The sequence below is a fragment of the Narcine bancroftii genome, chromosome 8 (assembly GCF_036971445.1).
Source record: "Narcine bancroftii isolate sNarBan1 chromosome 8, sNarBan1.hap1, whole genome shotgun sequence".
NCBI lineage: Eukaryota > Metazoa > Chordata > Chondrichthyes > Torpediniformes > Narcinidae > Narcine > Narcine bancroftii.
The window spans coordinates 163,017,851-163,041,904 of NC_091476.1; the positions used below are offsets into that span (position 1 = coordinate 163,017,851).

Consider the following 24,054-nt stretch of genomic DNA (forward strand, 5'->3'; position numbering starts at 1 on the left):
CCAATATTTCTAACTGGGATATAAAAAAAAGTATAATTAAGTATTCTATGGCACTTTGTGATGAATGGGGATGTGGGATATTTTAGGACCATAACACTGAAAATACAATAAATAGTTTATCGTTCTTAGAAAGTTGTTGGGGGGGGGGTGCGCGGGGAATGATGAGGAACAAAGGCATTGATTGCCACAATTTACCCTAAACTAATTCATAAAGAGTAAGCATGATAGGCAGGTGGAGTTCAAGGTAATAATAGGATTGTATGGGAAAATGTTATGGCACAGCAGAGGCAGGATAAGGAAAACTTTGTGGAGGAGAGCCATGTTGTGAATGGAATACGGGGTGTTGAACAGCTAACAATAAAATTCCATCTTAATCACTTATTGGAGAGTTCTAGTAAGTTAAAGCATCGTACATTCACATTTCCTGGGCTATTTAGAGTATGGGGAAACAATATTTCATTATCAGAAGGCTTCACGAAAGATAAAGACCAGAATGTCTTCTGGCTGATAAATTTAGTGCTCGACAAATAAATCAGATTCCAGCTACATTTCCAGGCTGATGGAATGGAAATTTCACCCAAATTTTGTACAGCCACAAATAGTTCTAGTTGAATCACAAATTATTGTTTTTTTATTGTACCTCATTTTAAAAATACATTTATATAAGTTTATCGTATGATCCACTCTTGACTTTTGAGGAAGGCTATTATTTTTTTCTCTTTCATGATGTCATAAAGATTATCCAATCTAAAATCTGTAAAATAAATGTGAGGGGCATGATAAAGATCAAAACACACACCAATGCAGTGCTCAGCAAGTTCAAGTACCCTGCTAACTGCCGCAGCGAGCTCGCACTGACCACCATGTGCCTTGGTCACTTCAGCAGAAGACGCTATGGCAGGTCTTGAATAGTTGCCACTCATTAAAGCCAATCTGCTCTTCCAAAAGGAGAAGCACATTTTGACAGGAATGGGTGGTGACTGACATTCCAGAAATGAAGCTGGCTGAGTAAACTGAGCTCTGAGGCTCCTGTTCCACCTGCAATGTGTTAAATTCCAACGGGGATATTATTGTAGAATGGCAGTAATCTCAGACACTGATCCTGGCTACAGTTCAATAGGAGACTCTGAGCAGATAGTGTGAGCATGCACTTTCCACACCACCTCACACATGCAGCTGCTTTCTGTGTCCTCATGCTCTCTGCTTATTCTCTCAGTCACACTGTACCCAAAGACCTTCTAATCTACCCATGCATGCATGGATGTAACTTGTTTGTGCTGAAGCCTTAAGTTAGCAAAAGATCTCAGCAGCCCCCACACTGTTTCCTGAGAATTTTGAAACCTGAAACAACTTTAGACAGAACCAAAATCGAGCAGAATTAAATCAACAGTAAGAAGAACTAAATCAGGAACTTATATGGCTACATAATGCTGACAGTGGAAAGTTTCCTTCCTGCTGCTGAACATGACTTCAGTCACACAAATTTAAGAAAGGGCATAACATTGACCTTGAATTTTCCAGCAGCGATATCAACTCTCTCTTATTTTTGGTCTCCCCTGTGAGCTTCCCTAGATTTTACTGTTCACCTACACACGGGTGGACAAAACACACATTTTTAGAAGGTGGGAGGAAACCAGAGCACCCAGAGGAAACCCACTAGGGAGAAGGTGCAAATTCCACACTTCCAGCAGCCAAGGTCAGGATTAAACCCAGTCTCTGGTGGGATGAGGTGGCGGTCCCACCTCTTGTGCCACTCTACCACTTGTTTTTCATTTTCTCTGCCTGTTAATGTCTTTCAAGACGCTCTTTGTTAATGTGAACATCATGCATCTTTCCGCAGAGCTGAATAGAAAGAAAGGAAAAGCTTCCAGGTGATTTAGAGGATTATTGATAGCCGCTTATAGCTGACTGAAATGTTTAATTTAAGCTATAAAATATTCTGATCATTAAATATTAATTTTGATCAGTGTTAACATACAGTATTTGTGCTTTGGCACCAATCAATACTGTCAGTGTTTTGATTAAGATGTATTTTTCCTTGGGACAGAATTCACAGCACATGGTAACTTTAGTCTGTATTATGTTATATCCTCTGATTTGTGGAGATTGAGGCCCTGTCAATTTCCAGATTTTGAGGTGAAAGTGATGGGGAATTTGTCAGCTTTCACAGCTATTATGGAGTGAATGAGTCAGATAACTCTATTGGCTGTACATGCGCAGTTAAACCCAGGCATCATGAAATTGCTGTCTGAGCTGCTCTGCTCCTTCAGAAGCTTTGCTGCACCTGCTTCTCAGCAAGGGACTTCATGTCGAAACACGTGAAACAGCATGTGGCCACAGTGAATGTGGCGTGACTAGCCACTGAAAATGCCAGAAATAGTTACGGCATGCTTGTTCAAGCATAAATAAGGCATTTATGTTGTCATTTGTTTTAATAATTCTCAGTAGGAACTGCTGTGGAATTATACATCCGATTCACCAATAGTTAAACAGAGAGAAAACATCAATGTAAAAAAGTACAGTTTATCTACTTCTGGGAAAGACTGCGTAATTTACTTAACAGAAAGATAAACTTTACCATGCAAGATGACTGTTGACACCCTAGGCTGATGCTTCAGGATAATAATGAAGGAAACTTAGGGAGCCAACTGGGACCTAATCATGGGCCAATTACATGCTCTCATCAGTGGATATTTAAGATAAAGAGTGGGAAGAATAAACATTGGAACTCTAGAGCAGCCATTCTCAAAGGGTGCCATACGGCCCCAACACATTGAAGGGGGCTGCGGACTGAAATCCTAAATATTTTAATCATTTTTTTAAAAATGTGGTCAATTGGAGAGAAGTACGGAAGAAAACGACTAAATTTGACTGCTTCACAGGGAAGGGGGCCCATAAACTTTGAGTAGATTCCTCAGGTGACCATCATCGCCAAAAGAAAAGGGTTGAAAATGGCTGCTCCAGAGGGAGGAAATTTATTGGAACTCTAGATGGAAGAAGTCAAGCTGTAGTCATAGAAGGAAGTAATGCACTTAGTTAACTCAGTACAACTCATTTGGCTGATAATATATAAGCAATCATCAATTAGGCACCTATATTCATTTCAAATGATAAAATATTGGAATGTATTTATAGGAAATATAATATATAAATTTTATCAAACTGTTTTATAAAAAGTATAACTTGTAAAGTGATATACAGAAATTTTGCTTTTGCAGTGCAAAGTAAGTTTTATGTCTGGAGTCACTTTGTTTTAGATTACCATTGGCAAGTTCATAAAAATGCATTTTATTAATTTTCATATAGAATCTTTTAATATTCATTGCTAATCTCATTTTCTTTTCCAATATCTGTATTATGTGACATTGAAGTAACAGGAATGCTATAGGGGTGGAGTAGTAGTGGGAGGGTAAACAGTTGGATAAGACATAGCAAATATCTTTGATAGGTTGAGCTGTACCCTGTTGATTCAATTCTGTGCAACAGATCTGACCATAATTTGACAGTGTTTACAGGTCCTTTTGTTTGCTAGCTCTAATTCCTCTCATTAATCTATAATTTAGATGCCTTGTAAACATTTAAAAATCCTAGCCTCTCCCCAGTAGAGACTTTTCCAATGTCCTCCTCCTGTCATTGAAGCATGCTCTCTTGCCAACATTCTCCTCTAGTTGGAAGAATTCGGCTTGTATTACAGTGTGATACTTCAAGGCTGTCAGTTGAGATCAAAGCTGCAAGAAGTTTGACTAATAATTTCATTGTTTCTGCAAAAGAGTTGGGCTAAACCAGGGAGCATGATAGCACTCTTTTGAAATTGGAGTCAACTTGTTCCATGTTTTTAGCTCTTCAGAACAGCAGAAGGGCAATTGCTCACGACTTTTTGAAGTTAAGACAAGTTTCTAAGCCGCACATTAATGCCATGCATTTCATGACACAATAACACTCCAGTACTTTACTGTGACCATTGTTGTAATGTAGGAAATGCTCTTGTTAATTTATACACAGAACATTTTTAACAATACCAATTTGGAAATGACCATGCAATCCATTTCAACAAAACTGGGTTTGGGATAAATATCAACCAAAGTACTTGGGAAAATAATACCTTGAAATGTTTAATGTCACCTTTGGAAGGGATACTCAGTTTGATTTCTTATATCTTTGGCACTATTATATCCTTGGAAGTTGTCACCTTGTCGTGTGAACTGTCTGGTGTGGAAGTCTCCAGGGACTCATTTATGCTGTGAAAGCACCTGCAGAGATCCAGATTCAAAGCTATCTGTATTCATATCAAATGCTGCTAATTCCTCCTGAACATTGTTCACACAACTGACTGGCTTAACACTTCTTAAGTGTTTCTGGTCTCCACAGGAATGAGGCTCACTGCAATGCAGAGCTATCGGCACGAAGGTGGGTAAATGAGGCTGCTACAATAAAATAAAATTAAATGTAACTACTAATCAACTAATAAAATCAAATTGCACTTCTAATTGCTCAGTGCAGCTGGAAAGCAGAATTAAAGAGACATTGACATCAAGTGTTTCTGCTCACAATAGCTAATACAGAATAAACCACCTGCTGGGTACAAACAGATGCCAATGTTACAACATATAATCTAAAATTACCATTTGTTCGTGTGCCTTTATTCCAAGCTTTTCAGTTGAACATTCAGGAATGCAAGGAGGAATGACACGCATCAATACATACACCATCTTTGGCTTGGCTTCGCGGACGAAGATTTATGGAGGGGGTAAATGTCCATGTCAGTTGCAGGCTCGTTTGTGGCTGACAAGTCCGATGCGGGACAGGCAGACACGGTTGCAGCGGTTGCAGGGGAAAATTGGTGGGTTGGGGTTGGGTGTTGGGTTTTTCCTCCTTTGCCTTTTGTCAGTGAGGTGGGCTCTGCGGTCTTCTTCAAAGGAGGTTGCTGCCCGCCGAACTGTGCGGCGCCAAGATGCACGGTTTGAGGCGAGATCAGCCCACTGGCGGTACCATAAGGTGTTTGAAAATCACTTCATTTTGAGATGCAGAGCTGCTCAACATTTCACAGAAATCTACAATTTTCCAACCTGGTTTGTTGCAGTCAGTGGCTCATGGTGTTGGTTCCTCTACACTGGTGAGATCTAGGGTAGACCAGCTGTCCATTTTTCAGAGCCCTTGGGCTCCATCTGCAATGGTTTCCAATTTAATTTCAGCCCCCCCCCCCTCGTCTTTTCTTATTCGCACCCTGACCTGTCTGTCCTCAGCCTTCTCCACTGCCACGGTGAGACCAAACACAAACTAGATGTCTCACATTCCACTTGGACAGTCTACAGTCCAATAGCATGAACATTAAATTTGCCACTTTTAGACAACTCACTCCCTTTGTTTTTCTTTCCCACTCCCACCAGTCCACCCTTCTTCCCGCCTTCAATACCATAACTCATCACCCTCCCCCATTCTATCTTTCTCCATCTTCTCATCTGCCTGAGTTTCTTCTCCTTTAGTTAATCTTTCCTATCCCCTGTCTGGTTCCATCTACTTATCAACCTAACACTGCCCTTTTCCCCCCCCCCCCACCCCACCCCACCTCCCTCTCCACCAATTTGGATTCATTTATTGCCAACCTACAATTGTCTCCCCTTCTCTATTACTTCTACATGCAGGCTCTCTTGCCTCTATACTATTAGTTCCAATTCAGAGTCTCAACCGAAAACATTGACCATCCTTTTGTCTCCAAGGACGGTGCTTGATCTGCTAAGTTCTTTCAATAGTTTTTTTTTTCCTGCTTGTGTCACCAACCATCTTACTTGGGTAAGGAATCTTATTTAAATCAAATATTCTTCAGTGTTCTTCTTAAAATTCCAAGAGTTCTTTTATTCCAACTGAAGCAGACAATGGGAACTCTTGTCTGTCCCAGATGGAAGAAAAAAATTGAATTGAAAAATATCACTTCCAGCAGTTTGTAGATTTAAGCCTCGATGACAAAGTTTTATACTAAAAAGCACTTTGAGCATCAAGGCAAAAATTTGTGAATCAAAGGAGAATCCAACCAATTTACTCAAATTGGCAATGGTCCTTTCATGGATTGACACTGGAATATTTTTGGTTTTATTTTCTACTTAAGGTTCTACATGATCATTAAAGTTTTATTGTTTATGTCGAAAATTGTTGGGATTACTTGACTGTTGCACAAAGAGGTTGAATCTGATAAGATCCCAATGACCAATTTGATCTCTACGTCCCCCTCTTTTACCAAGAGGGTGCCAATGGCATGGCACGACAGTATGGTTTAAAATGTGAAAAATCAGCTATGCGTCCGAAATAAAACTATTGTCTTCTAAATTCTGAACATAAATAATTTGGGAATGACAATATCAGGCCAACTTAGTAAAAGCTGCTTGTGATTAAGTGCAGCTGCCCGTTCTTTGCTCTCAAGTCTGGCACTGTGCAAGTCTATTTGTGAAACTACAGTCAGATGGGAACTGGAAAGAAAGTCAGTTTACTCCTCTCTGTCAGCAGATGATATCAGCCTCTGGCCCCACACAATCATGGTTAGAACTTGGGACCCTCTTAGTTTGCGAGGAGTTTAGAAAACCTTTGATGTATCTCCCCCCCACCAAGCACCACACACAGCCATTTTCTGAATTCTACACACCTCTGTTGCTTTCTTGATTCCTTCAGTACTAAAGAATGAGAATAATATAATAAAGAGAAAGGCCAATTGGCGCTGCATTGTGCCCTAGATCTTACAAAGACCAGTATAGTTAGTCGTGATTTCTACCCTATCATTATTAGGGTTCAAATGTTTTGACACCAGAAAGTGTCAAATTCAATTTTCAATGCTTCTGCTCACCATTTTGTTTGGGTGCCTGTCTACATTTTGTCCATTCCTTGATGAAGGGCCTAAGCTCAAAATATTTGGTTATGTATCCTTATCTTTGCTATTTTAAGTACATTGTTTGACTTGCTGAGTTTCTCCAGCACTTCCATCATGGTATCTGCCAACTTTTGTGTTTTACTGCATTCTTTATTCCAACCATTTGTGGCTGAAGAAAATTTACCTTCATGTCATTGCTGATTCTTTCTGTTCATCAATAATGAATATCCTTTAGCAATCAATCTTTCAGCCATTAGAGATGGTTAATCTTCATGTGATTGACAGCCTTTGACTGTGCAAGATACCATTGGCTGAGTGTCATGTCTAGTCAACATCCACAGTTGTAATTTCTAGCAGCTGATCCTTAGGTAACATGTGGGGGCAAAAATCATGGTTTATTTTTTCTCTTCACTGGCCTTAGCTCATTAATTGCAGTAACTCCATCCCAGCACCTTGAGATGAATGAACTCAACAGAGGAACTACAGTCCTTCCTGGACTGGATAGAAGCACTAAAATATAATAATATTGGGACTTAGAAGATATTTCTTGCCAGAAAATTATTTTATTATTTATGACGTTATCTGAACCCAGTTTCTATTACTGTATTGTAATTCAGAGATATATTTAAATACCTTGAATTGAACTTTAAAAAAATTATCTTTTCCCCATTACATTTTGAACTTTGTGATTCCAGTCCTTGTAATAGTTTTCTTTTTCAGATAACACTTAATTTTTCTAGTTTCTCTTAGTTTGTTACTTGTCAGATTGCAGGATTTGTTTTCAAATCACATTTTGGCTTCATTGACCTCTCCTTCACCCCATCCCCCCATTACTAAGTATTCACCCATTTTACTGCTGCATATCGAAAAGCAGTAGAAAAGGCCCAGATTTTCCTCTGGGTCCTTGTGTATATGGGTCAGTGAATATATTAAAGACATAACCTTTGGACTGATGGAGCTCAGGTTATTATAACTTGTATATTTTCCTCATTATAATGTGATTTTTGGGAAGCCGGCAGAGTTGTTTACTTTGTTAAGTGGTGTGACTGCCCTATTATTAGAAATATAAAGGCAAAAAGTCTTTGAGATATATAATCTGTTCTTTTATTTACATGTTCAGGTGACCTTGAGTCATTAAACACTCGAGAAGTGGAAATACGCATTTTGAAGAAGCGGTGACAGTTTCTTCAGTAACTAGACCATAGATACTTACATATGAATTTTACCCACAGTATGACATTTATATACATTTTTTAAATTATTTTTTGTTTCCCCACAACAATAAGAAATACTGAAGGAATCAGTGCTGCCTTCTTTCAAAAATATCCTATAATATCAAAAACAAAATCATTTAATTTTGTTCATTGGACAGAAAAATTCCTGCAGCACAAAGTAACCATTTTGTTCTTAACCAACAGTTAAAGAAGGCTGTTCACATGGCAGCCTTGCCCTTGGGCAGTTGCGGTTTCTGATCCAGTAATCTGATCTTCAAAGTTCAGGGAACTGATTTATTTTTCATATATTCCTTACATCTTCACGACCTGTTTGAATTTTGTTAATTTGAAAATTTGTCATAGAAATTCTTAGTTGCTCAGTTTCATTGCTAGATAGGCAATGGATTTATAGATTGGAGAAAATATTCCTTATGGGAACAATATTTATTTGACTATTGCCAATATATACAAGTAGTTGCACAACATCTACCCACTGTAGAAATTGCTTGGCTTTCACTTCCATTGGGAATGGTATCAATAAAATGATCTTGACCCACCATATTGATACTATGTACCAGCAACAAGATGAAAGTGACTCTCTGATTGTGGCACTAGTGGCTTGCCATTCACATCCATCAATATCCACAATGAGCAAGGTTTTCTATGCATATTATCAGTCATTGGTCCCCAGACTAATTTTTCCACACAGTTTCACCATCTAGCAGACAATCAAGATTTCTGAATCATTGAACCGGAATAAGAGAAAGAAAACACAGGAATTTTGAAATGTCTGTGTTACAGTCCATTTAGTTTTATAGCTAAAGCTGAAACAGATGTTATAACAAGTTTCTCTCTGCCCCTGAAGATAGTTTATTGTGGTAAATGGAGATGGTCAAGCCTTTAACAGGTATCATTTCATGTCATCTGTGTTTGATTCTACATTTAATTTAAGATGGTGACAAGAAAAGCACATTGCAATGAAGTATTACAATTTGCTATGGTTCATGGGTGTAATTGGACTGGGAGGCTCAGTGAGTTATCCATTGTGTAATAAATAAACATCAATTCTTCTTTTCTTTGGCTTGGCTTCGCGGACGAAGATTTATGGAGGGGGTAAAAGTCCACGTCAGCTGCAGGCTCGTTTGTGGCTGACAAGTCCGATGCGGGACAGGCAGACACGGTTGCAGCGGCTGCAGGGGAAAATTGGTGGGTTGGGGTTGGGTGTTGGGTTTTTCCTCCTTTGCCTTTTGTCAGTGAGGTGGGCTCTGCGGTCTTCTTCAAAGGAGGTTGCTGCCCGCCGAACTGTGAGGCGCCAAGATGCACGGTTTGAGGCGAGATCTGCCCACTGGCGGTGGTCAATGTGGCAGGCACCAAGAGATTTCTTTAGGCAGTCCTTGTACCTTTTCTTTGGTGCACCTCTGTCACGGTGGCCAGTGGAGAGCTCGCCATAGAACACGATCTTGGGAATTAATACATATAATAATCACTTATGATATTACTAAATATTGTTTCAGCCTCCCAATTTCAGTCTGCATCTTTTGGACTATTAACTTTTTTGCAGATTGCTATTTCTTCATATGCCTTGTGTGGAGATGTCTTCCCCAAGCTTTTCTTCTTATACTTCCCCTGAGGCAGTTCCTTAGACATGCATCTCCTTCTGTCCTCTAGATTCTATGGCGGCTGACAAAGCCAATAATGGACATAGGTGTAATCATGGAGGTCGACAGGGAGAAAGGTGCATAATTGGAATGGCAGGACAGTCATTTCATTGTTTTCAGTAGACTTCTGTTTGTACCCAATGAATTATATTTCAGATGCTCCCTTGTCCATTTTGAGCAGTCCCAGACCAAAGATTCCCAGAACCACTGACAGATGTTTACACTGAGTTTGGGTTTGTTTAGGATCCATTGATTAAGATTAAGATATCCAACAAAAGATGAATGGAAATTTCCTCAATCAACTAAATTAGAGAATCAGCTATAATGATTTTCAAATGACAGAGTTGAGTGTGTTTAATGGTAGTGAAAGAATGCTTGATAATGGGAGTCTGTTGTTGGACATACAAATAACATAGTCTGCCTAACTGATTACTGAGGGTGATTGAGAATGTTGGGATGTTGACCTGGAGAAGAAGGCCCACAAATGGTTTGAGAACATTTGTCGGCAGCACACGTCTTAGAAATATCCAGGAAGTAGGCTCTTTCCGCAGAAACTGCCTGACATGCTGGGTGTTTCCAGCATTTTAAAAAATATATAAAATTTAGACATACACCATGGTAAACAGGCCCTTTCAACCCACAAGTCCATGCTGCCCATTTACACCCATATGACCTACAAACCTGGTACGTTTTGAAAGATGTGAAGAAACGGGAGCACCTGGAAGAAACTCATGCAGACACAGGGAGAAGGTCCAAACTCCTTACAGACAGTGCCGGATTTGAACTCAGGTCACTGGTGCTCTAACAGCATTGCACTAACTGCAATGCTATTTTTTTCTTTTTCTTAAGGGTCATTATTGGTAGACCATAAGCTGTGATTCAAGTTTAAGGACTTTCACTTCAGGTATATTTTTCCTCAGACATTCGAAAGTTGAGCTGTCATATGGAAGGAGATGGTAACTTTGTGGCAAGGTGACCCATGAAATATGGGAAGTAGGCCACACTCTTCAAGGTTTCATTATGGACCTTATTTGTCAAAGGGCAGAATTGTAACACGGAGGCAAGTTTGTAGAGAACCTTCGATGAATGCAAGGGGTGGTATTCCATGTGTCTGAGTTAACGAGCCAGCAATCATTGGGAGCTTGAACACCAAATGTGTGCACAAGGAATTTGTTCTGTAGAGGGATGGCTGAAATTAGGATGAACTTCAATTCATTCTGGGAAGGCAATATATGTGGGATAGTTTTTAGTTTTCCTGTAAATTAGTTCCATTCTAGTGAGAAGTTTGCTTGAGATGAGGTACCATATCTTGTAATTCTCTGGATATGACGTAATGAAACTAGATGGGGTATAATCCAACCTAGATGAATGATGATGAAAAGCCATTGGAGGAGAACACAGACAACTATGTCAAAGCTTCATTTCTTTTAAGAGCTGTAGTGTTAATGCATAGTAGTATTAAGTGAACAGGTCTAAATGCATTAAACGGTGATTTTTATCTTGTTTTATCACAATGTTTTTAAATGAATTGAACTATCTGCGTTAAATTTCAACTTTGTAGGATCTAACTTATAATGTCGCACTTGATATTCTGGGAAGAGTTCTGGTCTGGGTTTGGTCATTGTTGCATGGGAGGCATACAAGGTTTGACCTCATCCAAAGTTACCACTTATTTTAAGAAAGATATTTTGGAGATCCCTTAAACTTTTACTTTAGTTGTCTACGTTTGAAATGCACTATCAGTGCCGGTATTTTTTTAAAAACATATAACATCTAAGCCTCCAAGCCTCTCTAACTCAGGTGTTCTAGATCTCTCTGCAGCCTTGGCACAAGTCTTCACTGTCCTCTCCATTACTGGCTCCTGTTTATAAAGGTTGAACATGACTTTTTTGATCTTGTGTTCTGTGCATCTATTTATAAAAGCCACCATCTTGTGATTTTTTTTTCAATCTGTTCTGTCATTTATAATGAGTTCTGCACACATGCCTATTAATTCCACTGTTTTTGAATTGTACCCTCCCTTTTATACCACCTCTCTTCATTCTTACCTTTGAAAGAAAACATTATGCTTTGTGTACTTTAAGTTTCATTTGTCACTCATCACCCCATTTCATCCGCTTGCCTGTATCTTTCTTAACTCTCACACAATTTCAGCAAAATCTCCCTATGTTGATACACCAGCCACAACCTCTCTCACACAACCCACTAACGGCATCGTGAAGAAAGCACGCCAGCGCCTCTACTTCCTCAGGAGTTTGAGGAGGTTGGGTATGACATCGGAAGCCCTGGCAAATTTCCAGATATGTGGTGGAAGGTGTGCTGACCGGCTGCATCACAGTCAAGTATGGGGACACCAGTACCCCTGAGTGGAAAGCCCTGCAAAATGTAATGAACATAGCCCTGGACATCACAGGCAAAATCCTCCCCACATTTAAAAGGAACACTGCCGTCAGAGAGCAGAAGCAATTATCAAGGATTTCTATCACCCAGCACACGCCCTGCTCTTGTTGCTATGATCAGAAAAGAAGTATCGGTGCCACAAAACTTGCACCACCAGGTTCAGGAACAGCCGCCATCAGACTCCTCAACAACAAACTCAATCAGGGATATATTTAAGGACTCTTACTTTTGCACTTTATCGATTTTTTTTCTCTGTGTATTGCACAGTTTGTTTACATTTCTTTATGTGCTTACATACATATTTTGAGTCTTTTTTTTTGCATTACCATGAAGGGGTAGTTCTGCCTCGTCCACAAGAGAAGAATCTCAGTATTGCAGGTGATGCCTGACAATAAATCCAAATCTGAATCTGAATCTCTGGTTGAGGTTGAAGTGCTCATTCATTTTGTCATAAATGTTCTATCTCTACCCAGCCGATCATTCTTCTCGCCACTATACTATTTCGATGCCAAGAGGCAGGAGGCACTTCTTTGAAAAGCAGGTATCACTGATCCATTCAAATTTAGGACTTTCATTTATTTTGATTTATTCATCAATATTAATGATTTAATTGAATACATTGTCATATATAACAGAGCATATTGGAAGGTCCCAAATAGCACATCGTCTGTGTTATTTCACTTCTGACCTATTGTTTTTTCTGATGCTGAATGCTGTACCATTGGAGTTTGTTTTTGGCAACCTCTGCTACACACCTGAATCTTCTCCTTACCCTGCTCTCTTCCTCTTAAGATCTTTCTCTTCCTCTCAAAAGCTTCTTCAAATTTGCTTCACATCCACTCTCACTTCCTTCATGTTATTTTGTGTTAAATTTGTTTGCGCATTCTTGAATAAAGCAACGTGGGATGTTCTACCACAAAGAAGACATCCTATAAATGTAAGTGGCATGTGGAGTTTTTCATGCAGCACAGTCAACATCGCTACTGACTGGCTGCACAAAATAATGGGCATAAGAAAATAACATTGGCTAAAGGGGAGAAAGATATTTCCACCCCAGTTATTCCAATTGCACTATCAGTGCTGGTACATTTTTAACATATAACATATAAATCTCCAAGCCTCTCTAACTCAGGTGTTCTAGATCTCTCTGCAGCTTTGGCACAAGATGTTATCAGTAATTTTATAAAGTGTACATTATACTATACACATTTTGTTTTGCAACAATTATCTCACCAATCTCCAGTCAATTTCAGTATAGCTATTGTTTCTGTTTCAACACCAAAGCTACATTGCGTTCACTGGATTAATACCACAGAGTTGAAAATTCACTGGGAAGGAAATAGAAAAACAATATTGACATGAAGTCTAAATCAAGAACAGGATTTATTTAAACAAAATTCTTTGTAATCACACCAAAAGATTCAATAATTGGATTTTGTAGCAGCACCGTGCGGGAACGACGAGGTAAGGATATGATCAATTAGTTTGTTCTTGTTTTGTGTGTCAGTAATCATACAATTTCCAGGTACATTCTTCTTCTCCCCCCCCCCCCCCCACCCATCCTAACCCCTTCCAAATACATAGTATAAATGCCGGACATTTAAGGACCGGAAATTCCTCAATTTTTAAAAGTAAGAGGTTTTAAAGCAACAGAAGCAGGAGATTTAACCTCATAATTAGTTTCTGCATAAAAATCCCATCCTTGGTGCCTCTCTGTACAAAGACGTTATTGATGGATGCATCCCATTAGTCATGTTTACCTGTCAACTCGAAGGACACTAATGAGTTGTTGTGGAAGAATTAATGAGAACTGCAATGGCTAATGTATGTTTACAGCATCACCGTGTTCTGCCATTTGATAATGTGTGCTGTGGTCCCTCTGAGCCCATCATTGATACCATTGGAGGAATCTTTAATTACATGTGTGCACACAATAATAAGAATCCTATTCAAATCGGTGGAGGCTGCTTTAATACTCCATCATTATGGAATGCTGATTGTTTTCTCTTTAATCCACTGCTTTCTTAGCATGTTTCTTATTTATTCTTTCAGGACAAAGGAAAGGTCAAAGATTTTGATAAAAGACTATCAATATTTGTGATGAAATGCTCCCATGTGCCTGCAAATACATCTGCATTCTTGCCTAACCACTGCCTGTGATTTACTTGCAGTTTGATAATTATATATATCCTTTCTGGTCTCATATTGTGAATTTATATACAGGTGAACCAGACATACATCTTCAACCAAAGATGGCCCAGGGTTATTCAATATTCGATGCTAAGAATATTGAGCATAAAAAATTTAGGGTCATAAATTAAGATTCAGGATTAACAACAAAAATATGAATCCATCTGGGCAAATAGATTAACAGTTATATTCAAAGCACATGCAATTTTCTTGAATATTTTATTTTAAAAATTTCTCCATACATACAGTAATCTAAGTTAATGCAATTATACAAATTGTAAAAAATACACCCCTTCCCAAAACCCCTCCCCCCCTTAAGCCCTCCCTCAAAATAATCAGATTCAATATAAAAGATATAATATAGCTGTATGAATGTAGAAAAAGAGAAAAAGAAAGAAAAGTTTTCAGGATTGCACAGAGAGATGTTGTCTAACATGCATAAATAAAAATCTTCATTACAATGCAGAGGAGAATCTTGTAGGTCCAGAGCAGTGGTTCCCAACCTTTTTTATGCCCCCCACTCCTAAAAATTTTTAATATATCCTCGCACCCCTTAAAGTAGTAATTTATTTATGAATAAAGGTGAAGGTGACCAAAACAAATTTGTATAATCAATTTTTAATAATATATAAACAAAAATGAAACATATGGAAAAGAAAAAATATTACAACAAATTAAAAGTTGCAGAAACCCAACAAAAAAAATTAAATTTTCATCCATGCATGAAATTTCTTTTTAAAAATTAAAGAACTAATATTCAAATGTTTATAAGCCAATTTAAATTTAATGACTCTTTTGTTCCTGTTTATTGCTTAACAGTTTTTCAAAACGTGCCACTTTGTTCCTGATACCAATCCGAGTGTCTGCCTGTGCACCCAAGCGATTTCTAGATTTTGTCTTGATTGACAAAAGGGCACTAAATCCAGACTCGCATAAGTATGTCGTCGCGAGTGGGATGAGCACAGTTAGTGCTTTTTCACAAAGTCTTGGAAACATGTCCATTGCCAAACACCAATATTGTTCCAAAAGTTTGCTTTCAAACTGCATTTCAAGAACATGATTTGTGCGCAGTTCAATAAAATCTTCCTTCAGCTCTTCATCATCTGAGATATTATCCAAATTGAAGGATTATGGATTTATAATCCACTCTTCAGAAGTTTCCAGTTCTCCTCCTCCAAAATACCCATCAAATGACTTTGATAGTATTTCCAAATGATCCACACACACTTGGAATTAGGGACTCATCGTCATCAACCATTTCTTCGAGTGATGGAAAATTTGAAAGATTCCCTCTTTTAACTCGTTGACACCAAAGATGTAACTTTTCTTTGAAAGCATTTAACTTTTTGTAGCATTTCAATATGTTTATGTTTTTCCCTTGAATAGATACACTCAGGTCATTCATACGAGTGAAAATATCACTCAAATAGGCTAGCATTTGGTTGAATTCTTGTGATTCCATTTCTCCGGACAGATCATAGTCACGTTCCTTCAGAAAAGCTTTGACTTCTTCCCACAGTTTGAAGAAGCGCGTTAAAGCTCTCCAGTGGACTTCCGTGTGGAAAACCAAAACTGAATGCTCACTTCCAAAATCTTCACGAAGCGACTTGAAGAGGCAGTGGTTCAGAGCACGATCCCTAATCCAGTTGATGGTCTTCACAGAAGTGTCAAGGAGCTTTTTCAACTTTGGACGCAATGTTTTTGATGCCAAAGCATGTCAATGAAGAAAACAGTGGGTACCTTGCAAGTGCGGAGTCTCTTGTTTCATCAGTGCAAAAAAATCCTGATTTATTTCCTAGCATAGTAGGGGCACCGTCGGTACACACAGAACCAATAATTTGGATATCTAAGTCATATTTCGCAAAGAAGACATCTTTACCTTTTGTGGTTGTTTTCAGATCTTCACAGAACAGGAAATCTTCCATTATGACACCATCATGGACATACCTCACTAATGCGATGAGTTGACTGCAATTTGCAACATCAGTTGTTTCATCCAACCGGAGAGAGATTTTTAAGGGACTAGCCCTGATATCTGCGATAATTTGGTCCAAAATGACCAAACTCAAATCACCAATTCGGCTCTGAATAACATTATTTGATAACGGCACTAATTTAAGCTTGTTTGAGCCTTCTTTTCCCAGAACAATTGTTGCCATTTCTAATGCACACGGTTTTATCACCTCTTCTGCAATTCAATGGGGCTTCTTGGATTTGGCTACTTTATACGCCACGTGGTATGAAGCCATCAGCAGTGGTTTGTCAGCAGATATAAAACCTAATTTTGGAAGGGTTGCTCGAGAATCAAAGCGGCCCTTTTAGTTTTCAATGATTCAACATCATGGCCTGCAACATCTGCTCCAACGTGCCGGTTGTTGCAGCTTAGATGGCTTCAAATTTGCATTTGAAAAGACAAGGTCACAAAGCATGCACTGGGGTTTTTGCAGATCCTCAGTTGTTCCGGTGCAAGTGAAACCAAACTGCACATCATCATCATCCCATTTTCTTTTCTTTGACATAATGAAGGGTTCATTAATAATTTACATAACACAAATAAAAATATAAGAAATAAAAATTGAATGTAATTCGCTACAAAACATGAAACAACAAGTTTGGCCCCCATTTTAAATGTCCCGATTAAAAAAAAGTTATAGAGCGATGCCATTTAAAAGGAAACAGCGTGTCGAAATGTGCTAAAATTCATAGAGAATCTCATTATATAGAGGAAAAAGACGACATCCCCATCTTTAATTTGGACTTTTTTAAAAAAATCGATATTTTTATCTTGAATATATAGGACAGTACCCTTAATATAACAAAAAAAACTGAAATGTTATCTTGCACCCCCTAGAATGCTGTCTCACACCCCCAAGGGGTGTGAGCACCCCTGGTTGGGAAACCCTGATCTAGAGGGACAGAAAGGACATTATTACAAATTTAAGCCTAAAATTTGGGTATATGGGTGCCAAATTTGCAAAGAACAGAGTATTATTTCTCATACTATATGTAACTTTTTTCAAAGAGATACATCTTTGAATTTCTGCATGGTATCTTGGCACGCCTAAAAATATGACAGATTTCCAAGTTACTGCAATACATTTCCTCAGCACCACTAACACTACTTCATCAAATTTCAATGGATATATTGATAGTTTCATTTTAACCCTTGTTCCTTCAATATTTCCTAATAAAAATAAGTCCAGATTTTGCAGAAACCTGTAACTTGTTCCAAAAAAAGTCTTTCAAAAATACCTACAAGATTGGGTATCAATTATTAGTACTTGATACCTCAGACTGTATGACATTTTCAAATAAATAGATCCCACATTCTAAAACATAAAGTTATTTTTCAAACTCATTAGTTGTTGCTTTGATTAGTTTACCTTTGCACTCTTTATGAATATATAAATGGAGACATTTGTCAAGAGTAGAAACATGGTACATACATTGTACTGAGTGACACATTTGGATTGAAACATTTGCTTCACCTCTCAGAGCTGCTTCCATGAGGAATGATATCTTTTCATGCTGTGTTTCTTTATTGGTCATCCTTCGATTTCAAGCTGTTCAGTTCATCTGTGGACACAAAGGTGACTTTGCAGTCCAAGTCTGGAAGTGCGAAGTCTAGCACTGGTAGTCCATTTTTGTAATAAGCGTGGCTGCTGCTATGTTTTTTAGGTGTGTTTATATGTGTTTATTCACATGGATGGTTTCACAAAAGTAAAACGCTTGTAACTGAACTCATTATTTCAACCAAAAAAGACTGTGGGAGAAATGGAAGTGAAATCTTTTGTTTTGGACATATAGTACGGCAACAGGCCATTTCGGCCCATGAGTCCATGCCACCCAATTAATCTACACTCCCGGTATGTTTTGAATGATGGGAGAAAACCAGAATCCTCATGGAAAACCCATGCAGACATGGGCTTACGTACAAACGCCTTACAGATAGTGCAGGATTTGAACCCTGGTGCTGTAAAGGCATTGCACTAACCACTATGGCAACGGTGCTGCCTTTTGTCTTGCAGTTCCAGGTTAAAGAGCAATGTTGGTGCATTTTTCTACATCTTGCATGAAATATTTGTCTAAGGAACTTTATGACACTCAGTTTCACAAAGCAAGAAGATGAACAATCATCTTTCCCCTTGGTCTTCACTTTGATCATTGATTAACTGAGTGTGGAAGAAAAGGGAATATACCTTGTGTGTCAACTGTAGGAAGAGTCTTCATCTGTTTCTAGCTAACTGTTGCATAAGAACATAGAACAATGCAAACTCAGAAACACATCCTTTGACACCAAATTAAATGACAGTAGATCTGTTTTGCCTGTACATGATCCATATATTTATGTTTCTATCTGGAATCCTCTGAAATGTTTCTGTCATGTCTGCTTTCATCACTATCCCTTCCTTTGATGAAGCCAATTTTTACTTTTCTTATATACACATTAAAAAGTTGTTTGGGAAAATGAGTGCGACTGCTGGAGTTGATCTTCAGACAGTTAATGCATTAGAGTTTCTATGAGGGCTCCTCTAGTAGGATACTACAAAAATCAACAAGGCAATGATTTTAAACACACATCTTCAGTAAATTCCTCCTTAATCAGGAACTTTTCTAAATTAGATGAGGCAAAAGAGATGTTCGCAGTTGATGCTTGTCTTGAAGATTTGCAAGTCACCAATTGGGAGTAATGCTTTGGAGAACATTCAATATCTGTGAAAATATGCAAAAGTGAGGGAGCAACTAATTGGAGGGAAGTGCTTGAATGAAATAATTTAGAAAAAGAACAAAATAAAATATTTTATTGCACAAGTACCCTGTAATGCGCGTCGAAAGAACCAAAGACTTGTTGATCCAAACCAAGGCTTTTATTAACTAAAAGACTGGAGCATATCACAAGTAGGTCGACCAGTCCAGAATGACCTGGTCTGGCTCGGAGCAATCCTTTAAGACCTGCCAGTAGGTGTGGCTACACCTTCAGCCAATCACAATCATCCTACACTACCATCTGTACATATGTACATATACACATTGGTGGTAGAATCTGTACTATCACATACCCATTATCAGAAGATAAATACTTATCATTTTTTTAAAAAATATGTCTTGTGTTTGAAAAAGAAAGAAAAAATCTAATCTGGTTAGAAATATCAAAAGGAAGCACAGGAATATTAAATCTTTATGAAGAATATATTTCTAATGATGGCCGACAGACTTTATAATATGTAAAGGCCTATGGACCGATCTGTCCCTTATCATTTCTGATATTACTGAATTAGATGCTTTCTCAGCAGTAACATTGTCTAAAAAACATTGTAGACAGGGAAGTTTTCCTTTCAAAAGACTCACAGTGGAAATTATAGGATATTAATGCTTGGTGGCCTCTATTTGACTTTATAGAGTGACCTTCTCTTACATTAGGCTTTTGTTATGCACATTGATGCCTTTGATATGTTAGCAATATCTCTTGGTGCCTGCCACATTGACCACCGTCAGTGGGCTGATCTCGCCTCCAACTGTGCATCTTGGCGCCTCACAGTTCGGCGGGCAGCAACCTCCTTTGAAGAAGACCGCAGAGCCCACCTCACTGACAAAAGACAAAGGAGGAAAAACCCAACACCCAACCCCAACCCACCAATTTTCCCTTGCAACAGTGCCCGCCTGTCCCACGTCGGACTTGTCAGTCACCAACGAGCCTGCAGCAGATGTGGACATTACCCCTCCATAAATCTTCGTCCGCGAAGCCAAGCCAAAGAAAGAAGAATATCATTTCATTGGATGGCACTTCTGCTGTATCTTGTTTTTGTTAGATCAGTGAAAAATTTGGTTTACATTGCTTACACAAAAAAACTTGTGAGTTTATTTTGCGATTATTTTCTAACTGACCAAAATGAAATTTGAATTAAATATATCACATTGAATAATCACTGATCAATAATAATTCTATGTAAGATGCCTTTTTATAAATCATCTTAACATTATGTGAGGAGGGTGCATGTGAATTTCTTCGTTGGTATGAGCAATTTTCCCCTGCAGCCACTGCAACCGTGTCTGCCTGTCCCGCATCGGACTTGTCAGCCACAAACGAGCCTGCAGCTGACGTGGACTTTTACCCCCTCCATAAATTTTCGTCCGCGAAGCCAAGCCAAAGATGAGCAATAGATCAATATTCTAAAGTACATGGCATCCAAAGAACTGTACACTTTTGAGTTGACATATTCACACGTGGTTAATGCATTCACACCTATCTTTAAAACATCCTGCCACGGCAGAAGAGGGAATAGGGGAAGGGAAGTGGGGGAGAGCAGGAAAAACATTTAGAAGTCGGAGGGTACCAGGGAAGATTATCAAGCAGAGGTGTAAAAGCTTCAGGATGGTGGAGAAATAGAATTGAGTGGTTGGTAGGGGATGATTCAAGGGAGAAGATCAGAAGGACCGTTAAATGTCTGTAGGGGCAGGGGGAGCTATGATTGCAGTAAATACACAAAGATGCTGGAGAAATACAGCAGATGCCTATGAGTTTAGGCCCCAAACGTTGGTTATACTTTTTTGCCTCCTATGGACGTTACGGCACCTGCAGAGTTTCTCCAGCAATTTTGTGTATTTATTACAATCACAGTAGCTGCAGACTTTCTCATTTTACTCAAGCTGCTATTTTTGTGGGTTGGATGGGATAAAAGGCAATCAGTTTGTCAAACCAGGTGATTGAGTATATGACAGAGGAAAATCTCAGCAGGTGTGATAAGAAAATCAGAGTGCACTTTGGAAGAGGAGAAGAGAAGGTAAAATAGAGAGAGAAATAATGGGATGGGTGGGGGTGAATTGCTCAGGTGAGGGTTAGCGCGATTAGACATTGAGTGGTCAGGAATATGTGGTGTGAAAGTTATGGGGAAGACAGGTGGCTGATGACTGATGTAGGAGACAGGTGCCTGATTGGCGGTGGGAAGGAGCTGAAAGCTCTGGGGGATTTTGGAAGGTATTTAGATAAAGTGGACTTTCAGATTTTGATTTCAGATTTATTGTCAGAATACATAAATGACATCACATACAATCCAGAGATTCTTTTTCCTGTGGGCCACGCAGAATTAACATTTAGTGGTAACGCAAAAAAAAACTGTACACGTAAATAAATAAACAACTGACTGTGCAATACAGAGAGGAAAAAAACATACAATAAAATGCAAAATTAAGAGTCCTTAAATGATTGAGTTTGTTGTTGAGGAGTCTGATGGTGGAGGGGGAGGGGTAACAGCTGTTCCTGAACCTGGTGGTGCGAGTCTTGCAGCACCAATACCTTTTTCCTGATGGCAGCAGAGAGAATAGAGCATTTGTTGGGTGGTGTGGGGGACTTTGATGATTGCTGGTGGGGGAGGGTTTACCTATGATATCTTGGGCCTGTAGTCCTATAGATATACTACAAAAGTACTTTTAATAAAACTAAAAGTGGTATAAAGGTTGTTTTAAAAGTGTAAGTCTCAGATCAACATTATTTTTATCGTGTTTACATTTTTATGAAGCTTGTTGGTGCATTAGAAGGGCAAGTTGTTATTAAAGATATAATTTCTTCATTATGAAGTAACTGACCCAAGACCACTAATAGACAAATTACTGTTGCCCACTCTCTCAGGCTGGTACAACTGACTTACGACTTACTTAATCTTGACATCCATTAAAGTTCAGTTTTTGTTTCAATGAAGAAGAAATTTGGGATTAAGATGGATTTTTTTTCCATTATTGGCACAAATAAGATTTGAAACTATGAAAGCTTCTTAATTTACTCACTTTCACAAATTTGATCCCCTTCCTCAATAGGCTGAAACATCTCAGTTTCTTTGTCCAGGAGAAGCAAACACTACATTTCTCCGAAATTTGCAAAATGGCAGTAAAGTTGCAACCACACCATTGGGTTGGCAATGGCCATCTGAAGGAATTAATATAACTATTCAGGCATGAATGAGACAACATTACAAAGCACAACACACTGGCAAGGGACTTCAATTCTGCTGACACTCATTGCATTCTAGCTACAGAAGAGCAATGGCTCGGGATATGGTTAACTAGAAAAATCGCACCTAGGCTTAGAGTTACCTATATGTAGAGAACTGAATATATATCTGTAATTATCAGTAACTGCATTCTCTTGTGTCTTCAAAATTATCTGCTAGCTCGCGATATTTTTCAGATTTTAGAGAGAAATTATATTACTTTACCAGCTTTTAAAATTTATCATATGTTAATTAAAAATAATTTGAATGTTCTTATTTGTTTAATACCCCTGTTACTAAACAGAAATTGTATTTACAATTAACACACCAACTACTGAGGGTTAAATGTAGCTCATTTGTATCTGTTCCAAGGCAGAATCTGATGTGTTATCTCGTACTGTGCACTCAGTACAGTAATGTATATTTATAAAGGGAAGAGTACTTGTTCAAATATGTATTTATTTAATAATGGATTATGATTGTATTCATTTTTTATTATTACAATAACAGTTTTAATTACACCTTTTTGTCATTGAGAATGTACATAATATGTCAGTTGCAAAGGTTCAAGACTATTAACTCATGTTGGATTCATACCCAGCCCATATGACAAAATCCTGAATTTTTAAACTTCTTTCTAATTTAATATGTATGGAGCAAAGGCACATTTTATCCCAAAAGACGTGTTTAATGAGGCATCTTGAAATATGATTATAATATTCATACCATGCTGTAAACTGGTGAATATTACAGTGTAAAATCCTGTAATAAGTCAGTAATCCTCAGCAGTGAAATCTAATGAGATATACTGTAGATGCCTCCCCAGTAACCCCTCCACAAACTGCTCCCTTCATTCCTCACAAGATGAAATTGGACATACTTGTTATTTATTTGGACTGAATTTCAAGTCACAGTAAATATTGGAATAGGGATTAAATCCTCCCAATACTTTTGCAACATTTGTTTAACAATTCTCTAACCGCCTGTGTCCTCACTTTCTTTTCTAGTGGATCTAATTCAAGTTTGAATTCAGTAATAAATTGCTCTGAAATACGATGAAAAAAAGGAAATGAAAATAAACCATCAAATCCTGAAAATGCTCAACAGATGCGGCAGCAAACTGTGGAAAGAAAAACAGAATTAATGAAAGCTGTGCATATATACACACATGAAAAGCATTTCATTGCCTGTTTATTATATTTGGTCCGTACCTTAGTTACATGGTGTTGCATTCAGCATGTAGCCGTCTTGCTCCATCCAACGGTGGAGATACATGAATATAAAATAGTATGTGTTTCAAATGCTAATTCAATTAAATTAACTTTTATATTTAATACTATGGCTGAAGGCTAGCGGGAGTTCTTTTGCCAAGTTTGTTCGCTTTAGAATGACAGAGGTAATAATGCCATCACATTTGCCAACAATATACCACTAGAAAAAAACAGAGCTCAAATGGCTGCGAAACCTCTCTGACATCCTGAAAATGTGAAAACTAATCATCAACATGTTCATAATATGATCGCTGACTGGTCAGAGATCCTCATGCAATCCCTTGATTAATGCTAATATATTCTTATTTCGATGCAATAGTTGGGATGTAAATTTTTTAAATTTAGACACACGACCTGGTAACAGGCCCTTTTGGCCCACAAGGCCGTGCCACCCCATTGACCTACAACCCCTGATACACTTTGAAAGCAGATCACCCAGAGGAAACACATGCAGGCACTGGGAGAACGTACAAACTTCTT

At 38.4% G+C, this 24,054-nt stretch overlaps 1 long non-coding RNA gene across 1 annotated transcript in view; it reads left to right on the forward strand.

Moving 5' to 3' along the window:
- LOC138741932 (uncharacterized) overlaps positions 1-23,423 on the forward strand; it is a 50,367-nt gene extending 26,944 nt beyond the window's left edge. Inside the window, exon 3 of the long non-coding RNA XR_011343899.1 lies at positions 23,311-23,423. This is a non-coding gene — a long non-coding RNA (uncharacterized lncRNA). The remainder of the gene's footprint in view (positions 1-23,310) is intronic.
- The last annotated feature ends 631 nt before the right edge of the window (positions 23,424-24,054 follow it).